Source organism: Dama dama, chromosome 23 (assembly GCF_033118175.1).
Source record: "Dama dama isolate Ldn47 chromosome 23, ASM3311817v1, whole genome shotgun sequence".
NCBI classification, from domain to species: domain Eukaryota; kingdom Metazoa; phylum Chordata; class Mammalia; order Artiodactyla; family Cervidae; genus Dama; species Dama dama.
The window spans coordinates 35396414-35420644 of record NC_083703.1 but is presented as its reverse complement, the minus strand read 5'-3'; the positions used below and the strand labels follow the sequence as shown (position 1 = coordinate 35420644).

Sequence of the window (24231 nt, the reverse complement as noted above, 5' to 3'; positions counted from 1 at the left end):
TAAACTTTGAAAATCACTCTTCAGTTCCTTATTTGTCCAAAGGGAGGGTTTTGAGCCCAAACCACTGTTCAGTTGGTTTGGTTTCTTTTCCGGCATTTTCACCAGCCCATGTACCCAGAGAAAGCAGTAGAGCAGGTGCCCTTGACCCCAGGTTCACCAAGGCCTGGACTCGAATCGCCTTCTTCCTCCTGCCTGGAGAGCTGGGCCCATCTGGCTTCCCACCCCATGTTTCCAGCCCCACCAACACCACTCGCTCAAACACTGAGCATATCTGGCTGAGAAAAACCCTCTTTGTCAGTTCAGCCTTAGCCTGTCCAAAGCTATCATTAAAGCCATAGCAGTTGTTCAATTATTAAAAATCCGTTCTTGTATTCAGCGCTCAGACAGAATCCAGCCCGTTGACCAGTTGTTCAGATCTGTCTTGAGTGCATTCAGATCCATGGTTTTACAGTGTCATTTGATGAGGGTGCTTTTTCCAGCCGGGCTGGCTCCTGTTGGCTTAAACGGTACAGCCAAATGGGCACCGAACCTCCCCACCTTGTCTCCTGTAAACGAAACTCTTTTGAACACCATTTTGTGTTCAAAGCACCAGGCTCCACACTGGACACTTAAAGTTAGTGAGACATTTATGATTTTGTTCCTGTATCCATGTTACAGATGAATAAAGAGGTTTGATGAGGTGAGGAAACCTGACCCAGTTAGAAAGCATTTTAAAGCCATCTGTGGGATTCCTGAGCCCACCTGGGCTCCCTGCTTAGACAGCAAGGGGATGCTCCTTCCCTCATGGCCAGAAGATGCCGATCCAGTGGGGGAGGAATAGCCATGTTTATTATCAGTTTCATGACGTCATCTGTTTGTGCTGATAGGAAGTCTAGTGGTACATTTCCTTTTGAAGGCGGTTTTAACATTGACAGACACCTGCTTCTAAATCAGCTGGCCGAAAATAAGGAGCCCAGCCCATGATTTCTTGTTTCCTGTGGTTTGATCAATATTGCCTGCACAGACACTTCCTTTTTAGAGCGAACAACGGAACCTCTCCCCTGAGGTGGGCAGGAACTTATCTGAATCACTAGAGCAGGGACTCCCCTGGTCCTTAAATTTTCACTTGGTCTCTGATTCCCCTCCAGGAAGGAGACCAGAGCAGAAGGCTTGTCTGGTTCACTTAGCCTGAGGCTCAAATATTTGGGAGGGTGATTTTGAGCGTTTTCTTCTTATTGTTCTTAGACCACAATGGTGAAATCACTCAGTCATCTACATGGTATTCCCCGCCTTTGTTCTTTAGCCTCTGGTGGCCATGGGAGCTGGTGGCTTTGCTGTTCCTTCTGGAAGGAAGCTTTAGTCACATCTTAATCCTGAGTCATACGTTTATACTCATTTGGGAAATAAGGAAATTTGACAGCAAGGCTGAGTCAATAATTTTGGTCCTGACCTTTGAGAGAGATTGGTAAACAAACTGAATCACAAATTGTTTATTATTTTGGTCACAGAAGCTAGAAAGTTTCCAAGAAGTGAATCTTTCAAATCTGTTTAGTATCCCACATACTTTAAGTTCTGTTTGTCATCAATTATTTAGATGATTAGTATTGCTACAGATTTGGAAAATAAATACCTTTCTACTATAGAACATTACAATTTTATTTAATGAAAAAAAAAAAAAAACTGTTCTCTTACTTTTCTTATTCTCCTAGAAGAAAATGTTCCACTGAATAATTTATGCTTTTAAAATGAAGCCTTGTGTTTTCATGATACCAGAGGCTCTTCCATTATCTAAGTGAATGTTAAGCAGCCCTGAATATCAACCATTTTCATGTAATAAACATTTTGAACCTAGGACAACTCAGGCAACTTGATTGTTCTCAGGTGAAGTTCAGACTATGAATTATACAGAACTACAAATAATTGCAGATGATAGAACTAATCACAGTATGCAAATTAGCCTTGATAAGAACCTTATGAAAGTTTTTCGTGGTTATGGTCACATAAAATAGGTTGTAAAATTTAATTATGTCATTCAGGATGGTAAACACAGTATTATACTTTCACACTTTTTTAAAAGAATTGAGACAAATAGTTATTAGTAATTTTGTAATCTTTTTATTTTGTATAAAATACATGATTTTTTATGACAAAGGGACCAACTAAAAACGCACTGTCCCCTGATATTTCAGATCTAAAGTGCCTGCTTCTAAAATGTATGCTTGGCTTGAAATGACATAAAACCCTCCATGTTACTGATTTATACTTTAAAAAATTATTTCTGAAGATTCTACAGCAGGTCCTTATTATCTGAGGATAATTAGAACCAGGAAAAGGCCATTTAATTAAATCAACTTAAACAGGGACCAGAATGTCATAATACAGTTTTTAAAAGCTTTGGGGCATTATCTGGCCAAAAACTCTGAATATCACGAAAATAGTATTTTTAGTTTAGACTTCGCAAAATGTAGATGATCATTTTGACCTTGGCTAACTCTTAGAATGAGCAATGCAAAAATCAAGTATTAATTGTTTGGAGAGGAATACATTTTTAGACAAACTTGTGATTGTGTATCATGGTACTTCATAAATCCCACTTGACGTTGACATCACATCTTTAAGATGGTCAGTTTTACAGAAATACTTGAGATCCTAGCCATTTTCCTCTGGGCCTTTTAGATTGTTGACTATCAAACTCCTCCTGGACTGAAATCCCTACCTTGCCACTCATTTAAAATGTTTCTCTTAAATGATTGTGGCTCATCTGCCTGCTCAGTCCCCACTTGCCACTGTTTTGCCTGTCCTTGCTGAAGTTCTCTAATGTTTTGATTAACTTTGTGAAATTCTGTATTCGGAGGGCAAGATTTGCAGTTAGGAAAGATGCTGATGGTGAGCAGGGATGGGATTTTGAGTGGGAATTCAAGTCACTTGATGGTTGGTTGTTAGGAAATATGTAGAGTTTTGAAGCCATGTTTCCCCTTAAGAAAAGCTCACCATGTGGGAATCTGGACAGTGAGCAATCAGGTAACCGGGACCCCCCAACTTATTTGCCTGAGTCCATTGCAGTGTGCTCTGGAGACAAGGAGGCAGATTCATGAGTGGGACACCCCAGTGCTGGTCTCAGTCCTGCCAGGAAGTAGGTATGTGACCATGGATAAGTCATTTAACTTCTTTTGGACTGATTTTCTAATCTACGAAGTGAAAAGTTTGAGCTCAAGCCCCTTCTGGTGACAAGATTCTGTAATTCTGAAGTGCTGGGTATTTTAAGGCTGGTGAGAGCTTTAGCACTCAGTTTTCATATAGAATCCTAGAACTTAATAATCATCAACCAACTCCTTCTTTTAGTTTAATTGTACCATATAGCTTGCTTACTAAGTCACTTCGGTTGTGTCCAACACTTTGCAACCCTGCCAGTCTCCTCTATCCATGGGATTCTCCAGGCAAGAATACTGGAGTGGGTTCCTCCTCCAGGGCATCTTCCCGGCCTAGGGATTGAACCTATGTCTCTTAAGTCTCCTGCATTGGCAGGCAGATTCTTTACCACTAGCACCACTAAGTATCTATATATAATATAAGATGTAAAAATATATATCTGTAGATAATTTCTGTAGCTATGGATCACATATGGATATATGTGATCATTTATTTGGTAAAATTGTAATCAGCACTTTGGAACAATTTTAAATCTGCTCTTTTCAATCGTGTTATCCTTAAGCATTTGCCTATATATTGTAATCTTTTTTTCTTTCTTTCTCTTTATTTACTTTTTGGCCTCACCATGTGCCTAATGGGATCTTTGTTCCCTGACCAGGGATTGAACCCTGGCCCTCAGTGGTGAGATCATAGAGTCCTGACCATCAGGGAATTCCTGTATATTGTAATCTTAACATGTTTCTCTTTTTCACATTAATCTGTTCTAATGACTGCCGTTAATAACAATAATAATCCAATTTTGGATTATTTATTATTATTATATTAATATTATTATTTATTAAAAATAATAAAAATTTTAACTATTTTTTATTGGAATATAGCCAATTAACAATGTTGTGATAGTTTCAGGGGCACAACAGAGTTACTCAGCCATCCGTATACATGTGTCCATTCTCCCCCAAACTCCCCAAGTCCACATGTTGGTGGTTTAGTCACTAAGTCATGTCTGCCTTTTGCGACCCCATGGACTGTAGCCTGCCAGGGTCCTCTGTCCATGGGATTCTCTAGGCAAGAAAACTGAAGTGGGTTGCCATACCCTCCTCCAGGGGATCTTACCAACCGAAGAATCGAACCTGGGTCTCCTTTCATTGCAGGCAGGCTCTTTACCGAAGTACATGTGTTATGATACATTATACTTCAATATACCCTGCCCAGTATATCCTGGCAACAGAGCATCTCTCTACTTTAGAATTTTGGGGGAGAGTTTTGGGGCCATGTTACCATAGGCACCTCTGTAGGTAGACAGTTTTGTAAAAAAAAGCTTCCCACCCCGCTAGGACGGTCTGTGTACACTGCAGTACTTAAACGCTTTTAGCCACTGCTATAAACAGGAAGAAACATACTAAGGCAAAGTTCTGGCTAAGAGAAGCAGGGGGAGTGGCAAGGAAAGCTGGAAGGATATTCCTTTTGCTGCTGCCAGCAGGGTAAATCAAGATCCTGGGAGTGTGGCATAAATAAAGGAAGTTGGGACGGACACAGAACGGAGGTTCTGGATGCATTTTCGGAGCATTGCACCTCATATTCGGTCACCCCGGAGGGCTTGGTGACCTTTGGCTTCTGAAGTTGCACTGAGCCTGGTGTGGAGAACAAAGCCACCAGACGTCACCAGCCTCCAGGAGCAGAAGTGCTTATGGGAGTGAGGCCAAATGAGCGAATCCTGCAAGGTTAAAAACAGCAGCACTTTTTAATTCAAGATCTGGGAGATTGTCAAAGCATCCTGGGGGGATACGAGTTTGTTCATCCGTTAAAATTTCATCTGCTGCCTCCTACAAGATGAAGGGAGCATAATTGACACTCTTCCGTCTCCTCTGGCTATGTCTGCTTTGGTCTCTGGTTGCTGTGGGTCTCCTGCATATGTGGGTGAATGGCTTGCAATGCTTTTTGACATAACTTGCTTCAGTAGCGAGGTGGTTATTGAGAAAGAAAGGGAACTTTGTGTTGCAGAAATGGGGCGGGGGGGTAACTTGGTTGTTTACAGTAGTTGATGGCACATGTTTCAAGTTAAGTCAGGTTAAGCAAGGCAATTTTAGCCTTGAACGGCATGACCAAGTAGGAAAAAAAAACTTACAGAAATTTTATGTCAGTTTCACTTCCCCTTGTTGGAGGTCTTATGGAAATGGGGGGTAGTGATAAAGTCTGTTGAAGTCCATTGTTCTCAGAGAATTTATTTCATCTCATTTATGTATTCCTCAGCTTTAGAAGTCACATCCTATAATTTAACAAAAAAAAAAAAATTTTTTTTTCCAGATTCTAGTACATTGGAGACTGGTCCTTTTCTAAAACTAGAGGAGAAGACTAGGAAGGGGTGATGAATTCTTTTTGAGTTTCAAGTTACAAAATAAAAGGTAAGTATTAACGACTTCACAATGTGTTTACAATACTGTTGAGACCAGCTGAAAAAGCAGCAGACAAATAGCCAAGAGTTTTGGATATTTGCTCTCACAAAAAATAACACATACTTCTGATTTACTTATGGGATTTTAAAAGAGAAACAAAACTTAACATATTCTTTTAAAATAAACTTTCCAGGTAGATACACCAGAGGGTTAAGGTGAGACCCAGCTGAGTAGTTTATTTTTTTCATAGACTGCATCCCTGGGCACATTTCCCAGGCTTGGTCTGTATAATATCCCCTGATTTAGAGAGAGATGCGAGTATTTCCAGTATCGAAGTTAGAGAAAGACAGCTAAAGTGTAGGGACTTACTTTAATCACACATAAATTTGATGAAACTTAATCACCAGCAGCTGCCTTAGGTCTTTCCCCAGATCTCACTCACTTAAGCCCCATGACAGCTGCTAGCCCTACCTGGACATTCCCAGATCTCTTTGGCTGGACCCCAGGAGCAGCACCCTCTCCCAGCCCTCTCATCCTAAAGCTGGTCATCCTCTCCGGGCCAGGGGTAGTCTTCGCGGGGTGCCCTTCTTCCCATTTCCCAGAACTCACAGCCAAAACTGAGGACTGCCCTTAGTCCTCAGGACTGCCATGAGGACCATCAAACTCACTGTTTCCTCAAAAGGCTGTCTTTCCAAAGTCTCTTGGCAATATTTTGTCGTTACGGACAGTCACAGTTCCTCTTTTCCACTTCTCAGTGTATCCATTGATTTTTCCCCCTGTCCTTCAAATTTCTCTGCTTAATGACTGGATTCATGGCTAAAAGGAAATCACTTTTAAATTCACATCGATCTACTTTTTGTTTTTTAAAAAGTCAAATCCATCTCAGGGCCCATAGGCTGAGGATATAAAAAAAAAATATTAGACTTTTTGAAACCTCTGACTGTCTAATGAACAGGCTACCCTGCCTGGAGGAGCATCTCTGTTGATGGAAGCGTTTCTATAGAAACTGCACACCTGTCTGACAAGGATTCTCCAGAAGAGGAGCCTGGCTGAATCTGGAACAGAGTTTTCTCAGTTCCGTGCAAAAGGAATTATGCACTTTCTCAGTTGATGGCCCAAAGGAAACAAAGTTGGGTGTGTGTTTAATTCACACATTTTAAAAATTAAGCCAAGATATTCAACTAGATTATTGTACATCTACTGAAAGGTGACTCTGATTCTAGAGTATATTTCCAGAAAAGCTGTCCAGGGAGTGAGTGACTCTGTGGGCATTTTTCCGTGTGATGTGGGCTTCAGTGGGTGCAGGGTGGGGTCCCAGAGGGCCCTCAGCAGCAGGTGGGCACGGACAAAGTGCACCCTGAATCAGGGTAATTTACCATTGGGATCAACAGAGGGGGACAGTGATGAAAGCTGATAGTAAACTGAAGTGGGTATGTAGGTTTTGCTGGGCCGTGAGGGAGATTATATGAGTTAATTATACATCTGACTGCTATGAGGGTCTGAACATGACTTTTGAACCCCACCTGCCCTGCCACCCTTGAACCCCTAGTGTCTGCCTCCCGCTCCTATAGCCCCATTGACCTATTCTTGGAGATGATGGGGGAGTAGTCCTTAATACATGAGAGAAAGCACAGTAGGGTCATCTTTCCTGAAAACTTCTATATGTATTTGAGCCTCTGAAGGCATATTTATTTGTGTTTTAACGAAGTCATGCTCCTGTTTCCTCCTCAAGCCTCTCTCGTTCCAGCAAGAAGTGTTTTCTCCTCCTTTCTACACAAGCATCAGTGGGTCCTTGTCTCTTGCCATTGCTCTGGTTCCTTTCACATTAATTATGTGGCAAGAGGCATTTCCTCACTTACTACTAGACTGTTAACTCCAGGAGGCAAAGGATTTCTTTCTGTTTTGTTTGCTACTTTGATGTCAGGCACCTGGAACAGTGTCTGGTATGTGGAAGGTGCATGATAAACGTTTACTGGGGTAAATGAGGTGGCAAATGCATCTTCCTGACCCAGATTCCTTAGGCTCAGGACCCGTCCCTTCATCCATGACCTTCTTGCTGGACTGACACAGTGGCTGGTCTGCTCACTGACCACTGGTCTGTGGGGTGTGATCACCCACGCCTGGTCCCCTCAGAGGGGCTGGGGAGGGGGTGTGCTGTGTTCTCACCACCTTGGCGACCTTAGGTTAAGTTGTCAGCTATTGAAGGCATTTCCTGGGTGCTTACAGGTGTGACATGGAAGGGAAGCAGCCGCCATGGGACAGCTCTGGTGCCCGTGGTGGGACCAGCCCCTCCCAGGAAGCGTCTCTGATGGATGGGGCCATGGCTGGTCAGAGACGTGGGGGCAGGAAGGGCGTGTGCTGGTTGTCACAACGGAGTCTTCCCCTCTGGTCGGGTCTAAGAGGAAGCCTGTGGTTAAGTCACGTAGCGGCAGAGTATCTGTCCCTGACAGGGGGGTTAAGGTAGCCCAGACCAAGCCCTGCCTCTGTCTGAATACTTAAAGGAGGACAGACAGAGGCTGCATTGCAAGGTGTGGGATTTGATTTGCAGCAGATAAGGAGTCAGGCCGATGGAAAGTCAAATCTAATTCAAATGATCTAATAACATCTTTGAGTGGCTTCCCTGAGGGTCAGTTCTTGTTGATTACGGCTTTTCCTCCTGCCCCCAACCACCACCCCCCACAACCCCATGATCACAAGGAGGAGAGCAGGAAGCCAACTTCCTCAGAACCTCTGTGCTAAGAGAGTTTATGGATAGGACATTGTAGGTGCAAGACTTAGGCTGTAAGGCACAGTAAGAGTTGCCTTCTGGTCAGCTGAGGAGTAACTTTGAGATGATCATGAGATATTAATGTCATAAAACTGTGGACTTCTGCTCCTGTCCTCCTCCCCTGCCCACTTCTCTTTCTTCTTCTTCATCATCATCATCTCCTTCTCTTGCTCTCTCTCTCACACACACACACCCCTGGCTGACACTTGAGAAGCTGTCAAGCCTTTCCCTGTCAGGCTCTGAGCTGAGGTGGCTGGAGTCTCTCTCGTCATCACCGAGTATTTATGAAGCTCTCTCTCGGTGTCACGAAACTGCTGCCAACTTCTCCTTCTCTGCCTTCTGCGCCCTGAGCCTTGCTCTCCAGTTGCTCCATGCTCTCCTATTCCATTCCCCCAGGGTCATCCCTTCCCAGCCTCCCTCATCAAATCCGAGTCCCTGCCCCGCCTCCACCTCCCGGAAGCCCACCTGGTTGCAGCCCTGCAGAACCCCTGCGGCCCTCACCTCCGGCCCCAGGACAGCAAGCTCAGCAGGTGATGCCAGTCACACCGGGGAACTCAGGAGCCTGAGCCGTGACCGCCTTGTCTCTCCCTCCCCTGGCCCATCTCACGCTGGGTTCCATCACCCTCCTGGGATGCACAGGGCGCTTGGGATAACCTGACCCTTTGGCTGTGGCCCCAGAACTGACATCTAGTCTCAGCTGAGTATAGTCAGCTCCTCTGATGCAGGCCTCCAGCCCCACCTGGTGGTCCCGTGTGGGCTGGGACATGTGAGGGGTGATGGCACCACCTGGGAAGCCCTCACAGAGGGACCTAGGCTCACAAGAGAAATGGAAACATTCCTGTAGTTTTCACGTCTTGTGCCTAGAAGTGTTACGTGGAGGGAAAATTCATCTTTTTGGCATCTGTGTTCATGGGTTGGGGGCAGCTGCTGAGCTGAGTGGAGAGGGAGAATGTGTGGAACAGACCAGGGGGTGTCCAGGATACTCAGAGTGTGTGTGAGCTGTGCTCAGTAGTGGCCGACTCTCTGTGACCCCATGGACTGTAACCCACCAGGCTTCTCTGTCCATGGGATTTTCCAGGCAAGAATACTGGAGTGGGTTGCCATTTCCTACTGCAGGGGACCTTCCCAATCTATCCAGGCATCAAACTCATGTCTCTTGTGTCTCCTACATTGGCAGGCAGATCCTTTACCTGTGGCAGACTCTCACAGAGGGAGTCAAAATGATTCAGTCTCTTCCCTAAGTTTCCATTTTTTTTTTCATTCGAGATTTTTAAAATGATTACATATCAGTTTTCAATACCCAGTTGATCAAGGTATTTTAGAAACCTTTGATTTGAAAAGTTCAAAGGTGAGTGATCTTTAGTTTGGTGAACAAATGGCTTCTGATGACCTGGGGTGAACTCTTGCATAAGTGAGTAGGCCTGGTTCTCAAGAGATGCTTCCAATACCCAAGGATCATAACCAAGTACCAGTAGGGGAAGAGACTTAGAAAATACACTCCATGCAGCCACATGGGTTTTGCATCATAGCAGATGATAGCTGAACAGGAGCACTATGTTTGGCCAAAGGCCGTTGTCAAAAACAGAAGGGCTGGCTCTAATCCCCGTCGTGGGATCCAACTCAGTGTTCCATAAACAGCTGCTCTGGCCCCTGAAGATGACATCTCAGGGCCCAGGGTCACCCTCCCTGCCCTGCCAGAGCCGGCCCACCTAGCTGTTCTCTCCACTTAACTTTAGACAAGAGGAAATCTTTATGAGACTCTGTGTATAGTCTCAGAAACATGTCTTATTTTATTGTCATGGCCCAAGACTACTTAGTAAGTCCTTAGGACTGGAGGTAAGCTGACTGTACTGTTTCCTAAGTATCTGTATTTAACAAGTTAGATCTTTGCTCTCGAGTTTATATCACACATACACACACATGCCTACCCTTATTATTTGAACGTTGACTGATGATATGTGTATTTCTGTAACACGGGGAGTAACACAACAACAGGATGTAGATAAATAAATCTTTTAACAAATCTTTGTGTAACACTAGGGCAGGGCCGTTTTATCCATCATGAGAATAGAAGGATGGAGGAAAAGGCATGGTTTTCCATTCACCTGTGGAGGGGGAACAAGTGGAGGAAAAATTAGTTTTATTCTTAGAAGAGTTGAGGGCATGAATAGAACATGGTTTGATGACTAGGAAATGGCAACCATGGTGGGACTGGTTGGGGAACGGAGGTGGTGTGCCCCTGGGAGGCATCAGGGGACTGCATGGATAGGAGTAACGGCTAGTTTGTAGGGGTCCTGGTGTTTCAGGTTCTACTCTGGGTCATGGATGTGACCTGGGCTTGTTGAACTGATTGCTACAAAGTTATGTGTGGTAGGAAGAATCATGACTCCCCAAAGAATCATGGTTCGCATCCTAATTCACAGAAGCTATGGATATGCTAGGTTACATGGCAAATAGGAAGGTCTCATCTGGCCTTGAAATGGGGAGGTTATCCTGATGGTCCAGGTGGGTCCTACGTAATCACAAGGGTCCTCTGACGTGAAGGAGATGCAGGAGAGTCAGTGTAAGAGTGATGCCGTGGGATAAAGTCTCTGGAGGACGGGCCAGGTCAAGGAAGGTAGGTGCCTCTAGAAGCTGAAAAGGCCAGGAAATAGATTCGCCCCTGAAGCTGCCAGAGGGGATGCAGCCATGCTGACATGTCAGTTTTTAGGCCACTGAGACCCAATTCAGACTTCTAACCTCTAGGGCTGTAAGATAATAAAGTTATTTTAAGCCACCAAGTATGAGGTAATTTATTACAACAGTGATGGAAAACAATCCAATATGGAAACCTGCCTATACTGTGGAGATGTGAGACTCCCTTAGTTATTTATGAAATTTAATACAATGGAAAATTTATGAAAGACAAATAACTCGAAGAATCTTGTCAAAATGAATTGTAAGATCTTTCTAAGCTAATCTGTTTCAGTAAAGTGAGGGCAAGAATTTTATTTACTCACTATTATACCCTCACTACCTAATTCATTTTTATAATTCATTTTTTAAGTTAATGAAACTCTTCATGTAAGTCCATGAAAAAACAAAACAACCATCTTTCCAAAGAAATTATTTTATGCAAAAGTGTGTCACTAGGACTAGAAATCTTAAATTTAGACTCTTTTTATAGACCAAGAACATTATACTTTATCACTCAAAGATAAGAGGTTTGGTTAGAGGATTTAATTTCTTTTAAGTTGTTGGGTGTAAGCAGGAATCATTTTTGCTTTCTTGGGTTCTAGGAACTTCTTTGTACCTATGCATGGTTTGAGTGTTAACTTGCCCTTTGTCTTATCAATAAAACCACTGTAATATGTAGCAAACTGTAACCTTAAATCCGTGACCCCCCCCCCGCCCCCGCACAAGTGCTCATTATTTGTGAAATTTAGTTTAGGAAACCTGATACTGTAATACTTATCTATTATAAATGATATTTGCATGGACTCTTAGAATTACAAATATTTCTAGTGTAGATTTGCTATTTCTTGACTCACTTATTCTTTGAGGAAAATCTTGCTAGGATTTTGCTATGTGCCAGGCCATGGGAAAACAAAGGTAACTAAGATATAGCACTTTGCAGAGAAAGCCACCTTCTCAATGGGAAGAAAAAGAAGTCGGTAGATAATGAAAAGATGAAATAGCCAATACTGAAATAATTCCCAGTGTCAAGAATAGTAAACTTTCAACTCTGCAAGGAGAATACAGCAGAGAGAAAGAGACTAGAGGGCCAGAAGGAGCCTGGCAACTAGAAGGGACAAGTATTAATTGCTACTGAATCCTGGCACTTTTACACCTAATTTTATCATTTTACTTTGCAAAATCACACAGAGTGGAAATAATAATCACTGTCTTCTGAGTCACTGATTTTAAAGCAGAGATGGGCAGACTTTTCTGTGAAAGGCTAGATAGTAAATATTTCAGGCTATGGGGGCCATACTGTCTCTGTTACACCTATTCAACTCAACTGTTGAGGCAGGAAAACAGCCACATAGAATATGGAAGCAAATAAGCACATCTGTGTTCCAGTAAAATTTTATTGACAACAGTGGACAGTGGACCAGATCTGGCCCAGGGGTTGCAGTTCACTAATCCCTATTCTAGAACAGCCATGATAGCTACCGTTTCATTTTAGAATATTTCTGGAGAGGGAGATTATAGGTTTCATTAGCTTTACAAGTGAGTTGGTGACAGTTTCGAAATGAATTATAGAATCTCACCAAGAAATAATGGCAGACTGGATTAATAATGGAGGTTCAGACAGACCCAGTTTTTGGACGTTTCACATCATCGTGGTTAATATTTAACAGACCTCTGAGAATCCAGATATAATCCATCTTTAGGTCATTATATGATGAGTCCAAAGAGAAAACCACACTAATTCAGTCTTGGCACAGGTTTTGCCGCTCTGTAGGCATGTGTGTGTTTTAGCTCTGAGATTTTTTAAATCATGGAAATAAAGAAGATTTGTCTGGAACCACTGGGAAGAAATGAGGTAAATATCTGAACGGATGACCTGGGAGAAGCCTAGAGTGTAAAGTCTCAATACTGCTGTCTTCTGGAAAAAGGCAGAAACATCTGGTTAGTGTAACAATGAGGGGTGATGTGAAAGGAAACCTCACATCCAGATTAGAAAAGCAGAATACATCTTGACATCTTAAAGCAACAAGACAGAAAAAAAAATCTGTCTTTAATAGCTGATAGTGTGGGAAAAGTCACTAAATTCAGAGATTGAGTTTCTTAATTTGGTTTCTTAATCCTTTAGAGCAAAACAGTGAATTTTTCTTTCCAAGAGTATATCCAAGTGTATCTCTTAAGATTCAGAGTAGTAGGAAAACACCTGGAAAACCATTATATGACTTTAAAAAAACGTGATACAGGGAAGCTGTGTAGGTCACCTGTCCCAGCCCTAAGGTGACTGAAGGAGATTTTTCTCTTGGCTGATGAGAGAGAGCTTGGACGAATTTGGTTACATTGGGGCACTTATTTCTTTTGAGTAAAATTTTCAAAAATCAAAAGCACACAAAGTTTATAAGATGGTTTCAAGTGTAGATGGTTCCAACTGGATCGAAACATTTTTTCACCAACAGGAATCAATTAAAAGGATGTTGTCTCCAGCGGTCCCCATGCTTGGCACTCACCAGTGTGTTTTGATCTGGTTCCCCATCTGGCTCTGTACTGTTGCTCTTAAGATTGACTTGGAGGAAAGAGGGAGGAAAAGATGGAAAATATGGGAGTTGATATCTTCTGGAAGACACTGTAGATGTCAGCAGACTGAATTATTCCAACCAAAACAATGTAAGCTTTTCCTTGTGCTTTGAATCCTGGGCATGAGTCTTGTCTTGGATGAGACAGATGTGATTCTGGGGACGTGCACCGTATCCTGAGCTTCGATGACTTTTCTGCTTGTCACTCTTACAGGAATCAGGCACACTACTGCTGTGCATTTGTGTACTGTTTCTGGCCTCTTTCTAAGTTCAGTGGAACTTCATAAAACTCAAGAAATCTTAGGACAGCTTGAAGAAAATAATCTGTAAAGTAGATCAATGTTTTAATGTGGATTATAGCCAACAAACAGCCTTTATGTTGAAGGCTTTAACGTGTAAGCTAATTAAAGAGTCTTACAAGTTGACTTTTCTTTCCCAACAGACAAAGCCTTTTTTTAAAAAGTTAATTAATTGGACTTTCCTGGTGATCCAGTGGTTAAGAATCCATCTTGCAATGCAAGAGACACCGGTTTGATCCCTGGTCCTGGAAGATCTCATATGCCAGGGAGCAACTAGGCCCGTCCGCTACAGTTACAGAGCCCATGCTCTGGAGTCCTGGAGCCACAACTACTCAGCCCACGTGTAGCAACTACTGAAACCCATGCACCTGAGCTCCGCAACAAGAGAAAAGCCACCGTGATGAGAATCCTGAGCACCCCAACCAGAGAGTAGCCCCGGCCTTTCTCCACAACTAGAGAAAGCCCACACACAGCAATGAGACCCCAGAACAGCCAAAAATAAACAAGTAAATAAATAAATATTTTTAAAGTTAATTAATTTGGTTGCACTGGATCTTCATTGCCGTGTGCAGGTTCTTATTTTTGGCATGTGGGATCTAGTTTCCTGACCAGTTCCCTGCATTGGGTATGCAGAGGCTTAACCACTGGACCACCAGGGAAGTCCCCAGACAAAGCCTTTTTGCAATGTAAACATGGTAAGGAATATTCAATACTCCACAATCTTGCTGACATTCTTTTCTTTTAGCAAGGGTTAAATAAGGGGGATCTTCAAAGCCTTGGTGCTATATTATAGAGAGCTTTGAAGTTTTTATTAGCTTCCCTGGAAATCACTGTTCCCTGGAAAGTTCACTAATGGAATATATAGTCTCTTACACAAATCCATTTCTTAGCTGTGTATAGAGTAAATTACCTAGTCAGTGGGGATTCTCTGGCAAGATTAAGTTAATACTAAACTGGTCCCGAGTTAGCTATTCTCATTGTAAAGCTTTTGCAGTCATAAGGTACAATGTTATTTGGGTTAAATTTAACATTTCTGTATCTTAACTCACGTCTTGCACTCCCTGAAAGTAGCATATTATACATTTCCCAGCCAGTCAGACAGCAGCTCTTATCTATGGAACCAACCTCTTCCAGCTTAGTGGGCGGTGCCATCCTGCACCCAGTGCCCCCTCGGCCCCTTCTCATCTCCGCATCTCCGCCTGTGTCTCCACCCTATCCAGAGCTGACTGTCTCTACCTTCTCGGTGGCGGTGGCCTCCTATCAAGTCCTCTGCTGCTGCTTTCCCTCTTCCCTGTCTACCTAACCCCCAAAGTCTGTTTTCCTTGGAGCCACTAGACTGATTCTTTAAAACTAAATCAAGATCATTCGTGCCCTCCTGCACACCCTACAGTGGCTTCTTGTACCTACAGTGGCTTCTCGTAGCTCCGAACCAAATCCCAAGTCCTTCTCTGGCACAGGCCTCTCTGATCTGTGCTCAGCTTTCCCTGTCCCGCCTTTCCTGCTGGCTTCCAGGACAACTCCCTGTCCCTCGCTCTGCTCCGGCCACACCGGCCACCTTGCTTGTCCCATGCACCCATTCAAAACTTGAAACCTCACACTTTCCCGCTCCTGAGCCACCTCTCCCGCCATATACCCAGCAGCTTTCTGGCTGCTGCTTTCAGGTTTCTGCTCAAAGGCAACCATCTGAGACCCAAGCACTTTATCTAAATGAAAAACCCCCATCCTCTTACCCAGATTTTCCTTCCTTCCTTCCTTCCTTCCTTCCTTCTCTTACTAATGGACATTCAGCTTATTATTGATTGATCACTTGGTTTACATGTTCATTCTTTTATTTATAGTTCATCTATCCCTCCCAAGAGAATGTAAACTCCATAAAGATAGGGACTTACAATGATACACATATATCTTTCGTGCCTCACACATGTAGGCAATCAAGAGGTATCTGCTGAGTGTTGAATGAAGGAAAGAACCAGAGTCATTCACATTGTCTTTGGTTTCCATATATAGACCAAGTCATAGAGCAGTTTATGTTGTTCAAAATGCCAGTGATGTTTTTTATTTTCCTGCTTTAATAAAGTTTTCAGTCCAATAGCCAGAGTTTATCTTAGATTTAGCTCTTGCCTAAAGATCTTATTAGTGACCTTGGTCAGCCTCCAGTGTAGTTCAGCATGGAACATAGGTACCATATGAACATGAGGACCTGGACTTCTGGTGATGTAATGGTTTTGTAGTGGCCATCCGTGTCCACGGACAGAGCCGCTGGGGTCTCACCTGCCTTGTAAGTGATTAGCAGGCACGTATATAGCACAAGGAAAAAGAGCCAGTAGGCACGTCTATTCTTAGTACAGTAGAGTTCCCATAATTATCTAAGCACTCAGAGGTTACTTTAAGAAATTTTGTAAGACTAATGGAGCTTTTTCTCCTACCAATGAGCTACTCATCATCTTCCTATAAATATTATATGAGAAGAAATCAGGGGTGGGAGTTAATAGAGGAAGTTGGATACATGGTCTGTAGAACCTTGTAGAAGATCCTAAGAGCCCCATTCCACGAGATAATTTTGTTGGCACAATTGCTTTGGGCTGCTTCTAAAAAGTCAGATGTATCAATGCATAATTTGCATTCAGTAAAATTCACTTTTTAAAAAAGCATACGGCTGTGCATTTTGATAAGTACATAGATTCAGTTTTGTAACCACCATAATCAAAATATAAATTTCCGTCCCTCCAAAATGTTCCTTGGAATGTGCTCCACTGTAATTGCTCAGCCCTGACCCCTGGAAACCACTGATGTGTTTTCTATCCTTATGGTTTTGCCTTTTCTATAATGCTCTGTAAATGGAATCATGCAGTCTGCCGCTGTTTGAGAGGCACCGATATGTTATTGGTAGTTTGTTCCTTATCACTGCTAAGTATTCCAGTGTGAATATAGTTTCTCTTTTCCCTTCAATTCTGTGTTCCAGTCTCTTCTACTTGGATCTTTAATTACTTTTTATGTAAATATTTCAAACCTTCCCTGTTGCCCGAGTTCCTTTTTTCCTTCTCTGCACCAGTGCAGTGTCTTGTACCAGCAGTTCTAAGTACACATCTGTTTGGTTGATCTCCAGGGGCAGTGATGGCGATTGGGGCACCATTGTGCATGTGTAGCAGGCTTGTGGGGCATCTGTACAAGGTGAGTGAGCCCTACCCCAGGGTTGAGGTGGAGATTCCTATTATTTCTCTCCTGGCAGTAAGACATTACCTGCCAGGCATGGAATATAAAGAAGGCTGAGCACAGAAGAATTGAAACTTTCAAACTGTGGTGTTGGAGAAGACTTTTGAGAGTCCCTTGGACTGCATGGAGATCAAACCAGTCCATCCTAAAGGAAATCAACCCTGAATATTCATTGGAAGGACTGATGCTGAAGCTCCAATACTTCGGCCACCTGATAGGAAGAACTGGCTCATTGGAAAAGACCCTGATGCTGGGAAAGATTGAAGGCAGGAGGAGAAGGGGGCGACAGAGGATGAGATGGTTGGATGGCATCACCGACTCAATGGACATGAGTTTGAGCAGATTCCAGGAGATGTTGATGGACAGGGAAGCCTGGCTTGCTGCAGTCTATGGGGTTGCAAAGAGTCGGCATGACTGAGTGACTGAACAATGGGATATAAAACTGGATTTGAGCTGTTACAGTGGTGAAGATCCATCTTGCCATGAGGGGAGAAGTCATACAAAATCTGTGGTTTTTATAAGATATATAGATTTACCTTAGAGACAGCAGCTGTGAAAAGTGCAGAATCTTGTCCAAAGGCTTTCTATCTCTTAAAGCTTTTATGTTGTTTTTTCAATCACTTCTAAGCTTGGCATAGTGATTAAGAGAGAGAGATCTGGAGACAGACTCTGCTACTAACCGCCTATGTGACCTTGGGAACCTTTCAACGCCCTAGTTTCTTCATCTGTAGAATGGGCATAAAAATAGCAGCGAAGAGTGATGATAAATGGTTGATTTGTACATAGTGCTTAGAACAGCACCTGGCAGATATTAAGCTACAGGTCCTTAAGATACAGGACCATTAGTCACTGCTGTTACTGTTATTAACTAACTTTATCCCCAGTATTCCTCTGAAAATGTGCATTTTACATGCATTTGTGACACTTTTCATGGATGTCAGCTTTTAGATACCTGTTCAAAGAAAGATTATGATTCAGTTAATGGGGGTTTGGGAATAAAATAAAATAGGAGTTTGGGATTAGCAGACACACACTACTATATATAAAAGTGATAAACAATAAGGACCTACTGTGTAGCACAGGGAATTATATTCAATATCTTGTAATAACCTGTGATAGAAAAGAATCTGCAAAAGAAAATATATATACACACACATATATATAAATTGTGAAAATTTATAATACACATGCACACACACACATGTGTGTGTATGTGTGTGTGTATATATATATATATATATATATATATATATATATATATTAATTCTAACACAACTCTGTGGGCTTCCCAGGTGGTGTAATGGTAAAGCATCCACATGCTAATGCAGAGACTCAGGTTTGATCCCTGGGTCGGGAAGACCCCCTGGATTAGGAAATGGCAACCCACTCCAGTATTCTTGCCTGGAAGAGTCCATGGACAGAGGAGCCTGGCGGACTATAGTCCATGGAGTCTCGAAGAGTTGGATGCTACTGAGCACACACAACTAACACAAATGTGTAAATTAAAAGAAAAAAAAAGCAGTTAACAGTGAGCAAGAGAGTTTGTGGCATTACCTGGAATAACATCCAGTGGCCAATCATCCCCAGAGGTGTATTTATCCTCAGTATGTTGACTTGGGTCATGTTAAGTGACCTCAGGTCTCTGGTCTCACTTGCTTATTTCTCCTACTTTTGGAAGCTTGGGGTGGGGGGAGGTGTGACTTCTGACTGTCACTGTTCCCTCCATCAGAACATCCCTGCATCCTACATGTAAAGGAACACCAATCCACCAGTTTGCTCACTAGCTCAGGGCTGGAAGTTTGGGCACAAGATTTTCAGTCATTTCTCTCTCTCTCCCTAATTATTTTACTGCCATCTACTACAATGATGGTTTCTTCTAGCCCCACTTAGAAACTTTTTCCTGATTTTGCTTTATCAGGCCACCTCTCTACTTTGAAGGGGGTGTTCAGTAAGTTGCCTCTGTGTTTGGGGCCGCCACTTCAAGGCTACAGCAGGTGGTCCCAAGGGCCAGTGGGTGAGCACACAGCTGACAAGCAGACCCAGCCAGCCTGCCCACACCACCACCCCCCAACCCCCAACTCCTCCTTCAACACAGCTCTGCTTCTCTCCTGCCCTTCAGAATTACCACAAAGGCTGGAGGAATTCACAGGCAGACCTCACTTTATTGCATTTCACAGATACTGTGCTTTTTACAAACCAAATGTTTGTGGCAACCCTGTGTTAAGCAAGTCTATGGGTGCCTTTTTTCCAACAGCATTTGCTCACTTCCTGTCTCTGTCACATTTGGTAATTCTCACAATATTTCAGACTTTTTCATTCTTATTCTATTCATTATGGTGATCTGTGACCAGTGGTCTTAGGTGTTACTCCTGTGATGACGAGCTGAAGGCTCAAATGATGGTCAACATTTTTTAGCAAGAAAGTATTTTTTAATTAAAGTATGTACACTTTTTTCAACCTAATGCTATTGCACACTTTATAAACTAGAGTGTAAAGTAAATATGACTTTTACGTGGACTGGGAAACCAAAACCTCGTGTAGCTCAGTTTATTGTAATGTTCACTGTACTGCGGTGGCCTGTGTGTTGTTCTGAGCATCCTCTGCAGGCTGAATCATGACTCACAGGCGCACTACTCTGAATGCAGCTAAGTGCCATGACTTAGAAAATAAAGACCTGTGAGAGACACTGCTGAATTCGTTGCAACCTTTTGCCATCACTTTCTAAACATAACTGCTAGTGTGGGGTGGATCAGAGGCAATATTGGTATTGTAAAGGGGCTTCTCATACTGGAAGCCCTTGAGACCCACGTCTGTAACAGACACCCAGGAGGTGAGAGAGAGGAGGAGAGGGTGGCCCGGGGTCCACCAGGGCCCATTGCCTCCTTACCTGCCATGAGAACTGATGGGTATGTATGCCCAATGGTGGACATTAGCCCCTAATGTCTATTTTTCTTATCAAATATGATTTGCATGCCAGTAGGTTTTTACATTGTTCATTTAGGAAAAGAACAGCAAGATCTAGCATAGTCATCTTACTTTCATGAAAACATGCACATGTAAAGCAAAGACTGATAGACAGTATCTGCCCTCACCAGTTGGTGAATCTCAAAGGTCTGTGACATTTGGAGACTGAAGAGGGGTCATGACATGGTGGTTGCTCAGAACCCACTGCTATACTGGGGAGACCCCATGTGCCTTCTGCAAAGCCTGTGATCCCAGAAAGGGTCTTTGCTCTGTTTTCGCTGTGGCAGCTGCACATCTGGGGATCCTCCTGGAGCTGCCTGGAAAAAGATGCTTATGTCGGGGTTTCAGCTGTGTTCAGGTTTAAGGGCACTTGGAGAATGTCAGACACTTTGCGGTACACTTTGGAATGTTGAAATGTTGCATCCTGTTTTGCAACTTGGCATATTGTATCTTTTGTCGTTATAATTACAAACATATATATGTATGTGTATGTGATATATGTGTGTATATTTATACATGTGTATATATATACATATATACATATGTGTATATGTGTGTTTGTTTCATTCAGAAATAGAAACGTGGCTCTTACTATATGTCTTACTTAAGGCTGTTGTAACAGAATTCCATAGACTAAGTGCCTTAAACAACAAGCCATTTATTTCTCCCAGTTTTAGAGGCGTTGAAGTCCAAGATCTAGTAGCCGGCAGATTCAGTTCCAGGTGAGGGCTCCCTTCGTGGTTTGCAGACAGCTATCTTCTTCCTGTGTTCTCAAATGGAGAGGCACAGAGAGAGAAAGCAGGGTCTCCCTGTCTTTTCTGTAAGGACACAGATCCCATCATGTCCATCACCTTCATAGCCTAATCACCCCAAAGGACCCACCTCCAAATACCATCACATTGGAGATTAGTATTTCAACAGATTGATTTTGGCAGACACATAGCCCTATATCTGGACACTGTGTGTGTGTATGTGTGTGTGCTCAGTTGTCTCTTTATCATACTTACAAGCACATATGTCTATCAAACAGCAAGCTGAGTTTTTTTTCAGTTTGTTTGCACATTTTGTGGTTGCTCTTAGGCAAGTAGTAGGAGACACTAAAGAATTTGTAAAAAAAAAAAAAAATATATATATATATATATATATACACACACACATATAAGAGAACTTAAAATTGAGAATTCAGCCCATTAACTTAATGTTTCTACTTGCAGTTGTGGGTGATACATACATCTTTTGAATTATGAAGCAGAATGCCTCCCAGGATTTTATAGGAGCCTATTTGAAAATGCACGAGGACTTGGCCTTTTAGGAACCTGTGCTGTAGTGAGATACATGGGAAGCCCACTGAGGGCAGCATAAAGCCCATGAAGTGGGAAGCATGTCCCCATAGGAAGGTGTCCCCAAGGGCAGAGGGGAGGTGGCCTTTCTGGATGTCACTAGGGAGGGTTGTGTGCTTATTTTAGCTCCCTCTCCTTCATGTGTCCCCACGTCAGCTGCTATTTTGACTGTGGGCATCTTCCTGCAGCTGGTTGTGTGCTGGCTGCCAGATGCCCTCCTGGGACAGCGAGCTGCTCTGTGGCCACTGGTTCCCGTCTGTCAATCCACATCCACTTGAGCAGTGAAGTGTGGCTGTGAAACGCTACAAACATACAGGATTAGAGGCCTTTTGTAACAATGCTCAGTCCATTTGTGAGAAAAAAAATACATAAAACATTCCCTTGGTTAAGAGAAATAGAGGGCAAAAGATTGGCACAGTCAAATTGTACCTCAAAATACATTTAATATATGCTCATTTAGAGAAAGCGACCAACATTTACTTAGTACAAAAAAATCCAGTGTTTACGGAAATACTCACTGCTCTATGGATGTTATCCTAATGTGTAAATATACTACAAGCAAATGGTTCAAGATCACAAAATCTCTAATAAATTACTTGACACATAAAATGGACCATTGTTGGCACTCTAAAAATGGTCTATGATTTATTCTTTATCCAAGCTTTCTGTACCCTGCCCCATTTCCATATTAAAATGAAGCCAGGCAGCCTTGATGTCATTGAGAGTGGTCCCATGCGCTTTCTAAAGGTGGAGGGGGGGCCAGTGATCTCTGAAGGAAGTCCCTCCCACTCAGCACCTTTGTGGCCCCACCTCCCTCCTGTGGCACCTCCCCTTGTTGTCATTTCTCCTCTGTCTCCAACCTCAGCTTCTGCACATGCCACTGCGGTCACTTACTAATGGTTTTTCCATCAACTTGTGAGGTCCTGAAATTGATGCTAACAGAATGTCACCTTGGCTTGGCCACTGGTATCTGGAGGCTGATGAAATGGAGCTGTCCCCACACTGTCACAGACCCACGGAGATGTATGTCAGTTATCATCAGGCCTGTCAGTGGACACCTTCTATTAATAGGAATGTGATTTTGCTGACTTGGAGATTTTTTAAAAAATTTTTTATATTTTTAAGTTTTAATATTTAAATTTTTTGGCCATGCTGAGTCTTCATTGGTGAACACGGGCTTCTCCAGGTGAGATCCCACATGCCACATGGGATCTGGTCAGGTAGTTCCCTGACCAGAAATTGAACCCATGTCCTCTGCATTGGAAGGAGGGTTCTTAACCACTGGGCCACCAGGGAAGTCCTAAGATACTTATTTTTTATAAATGTTCAAATAATTAAAATGATTATTATTATAAAATTATAATTACCATTACTATTGCTGTAGCTAATCTAACCCATGATGGTTGAGAATGACCTATAAAGGTGGTTGTGGTTTTGTCGCTACATCGTATCCAACTCTTTTCGACCCCACAGACTGTCACCCACCAGGCTCCTCTGTCCATGGGACTTCCCAGGGAAGCCTACTGGAGTGGGTTGCCGTTTCCTTCTCCACGGGATTTTCCCAACCCAGGCGTCAATCCTGTGTCTCCTGCATTGGCAGGCAGATTCTTTACCACTGAGCCACCAGGGAAGCCCCCTGAACTACAGTAGTTGTTTGTAATCAGGTCTTTAGCATGAATTGAGCAAGAAAGGTCTCTAAGGAAGGACGGCAGCAGCCAGGGGAGCCTCACAGGAGGTGGGCCTCTGAACTGAATTCAGGAAAGTGTCTTGAGGTTTGTTTGGTTTCTGGGGTGGAGGTGGGGGAGGAAGTGCCCTGTGCTCTGGGAAAATGTCAAAACCTTCCTTTCCCGGCTCTCAGCATCCAGGGAGAGAAAGACAGAGTAAGTAGCCAGAGTGAAAGTTGAGTCTGGGGAAGCCTCATCCCTCGGGTCTGTAAGGGGGACTCTTGGATGCCCAGTGAGGGGGCAAGGCTCTGCTAAATGCCCTGGACCCAGAGGCACCTGACTCTGAGCTCCGTAGGTAGGTACCACTGGCCCTCCATATCCACGGGTTCTGCATCCCTGGATTCAACCAACTGCAGATCAAAGATATTGGGGAGAAGAAATTCCAGAAAGTTCTAAAAAGAAAAACTTGAATTTGGTGCATACTGGCAACTATTTACAAAGCATTTACATTTTACTAGGTATTATAAGTCTTCTAGAAATGATTTAAAGTATACGAGAGGATATGCATAGATTATATGCAAATGCTATACCAAATTTTCTGTTTTCTAAATTTAATTTAAAATTTTTAATTGAAGTATAGTTGATTTACAAAATTGTGCTAATTTCTGCTGTATACAGAGTGATTCAGATATACATATATAGGTACACATTCTTTTTTAGATATTCTTCTCCATTTTGGCTTATCGTAGAATATTGAAGATGGCTCTCTGCATTGTACAGAAGGACCTGTTGTTTATCCATTCTATAAGTAATAGCTTACATCTGCTAACCTCAACTTCCAACTCCATCCCTCCCCCAACCTTCTCCCTCTTGGCAACTTCCACTTTGTTCCCTATGTCTATGAGTCTGTTTCTATTTCCTAAGTTCTTTGGGTCATATTTTAGATTTCACATACAAGTGATATATGGTATTTCTCTTTGATTTATTTCACTTAGTATGATAAACTGTAGGTTCATCCATGTTAGGGCAAATGGCATTATTTCATTCTATTGCATGTATGTACCAAATCTATTACCACACTACTTTCAATAAGGAATTTGAGCATCCATGGATTTTGTTATACAAGGGGATCAGAACCAATCCCCTTCAAATACCAAAGGACAACTGTAACATATGACCACAACTCACTGAAACATCCCTGCCCTATGGGCACCTCCAC

At 42.8% G+C, this 24231-nt stretch overlaps 1 protein-coding gene across 5 annotated transcripts in view; it reads left to right on the top strand.

Moving 5' to 3' along the window:
- Positions 1-24231, top strand: part of SVIL (supervillin) — a 254119-nt gene that overhangs the window by 37519 nt on the left and 192369 nt on the right. For 3 of the 5 annotated variants that reach the window (XM_061126354.1, XM_061126353.1, XM_061126356.1), the window contains exon 2: positions 5437-5534. The exons of 1 other annotated variant lie outside the window; for it this stretch is intronic. The gene's annotated coding sequence lies outside the window, so the exon portion shown is untranslated. Of the gene's footprint in view, positions 1-5436; positions 5535-16983; positions 17003-24231 lie in introns of those variants that run through there. One more of the 5 variants, XM_061126357.1, reaches the window with a different exon arrangement.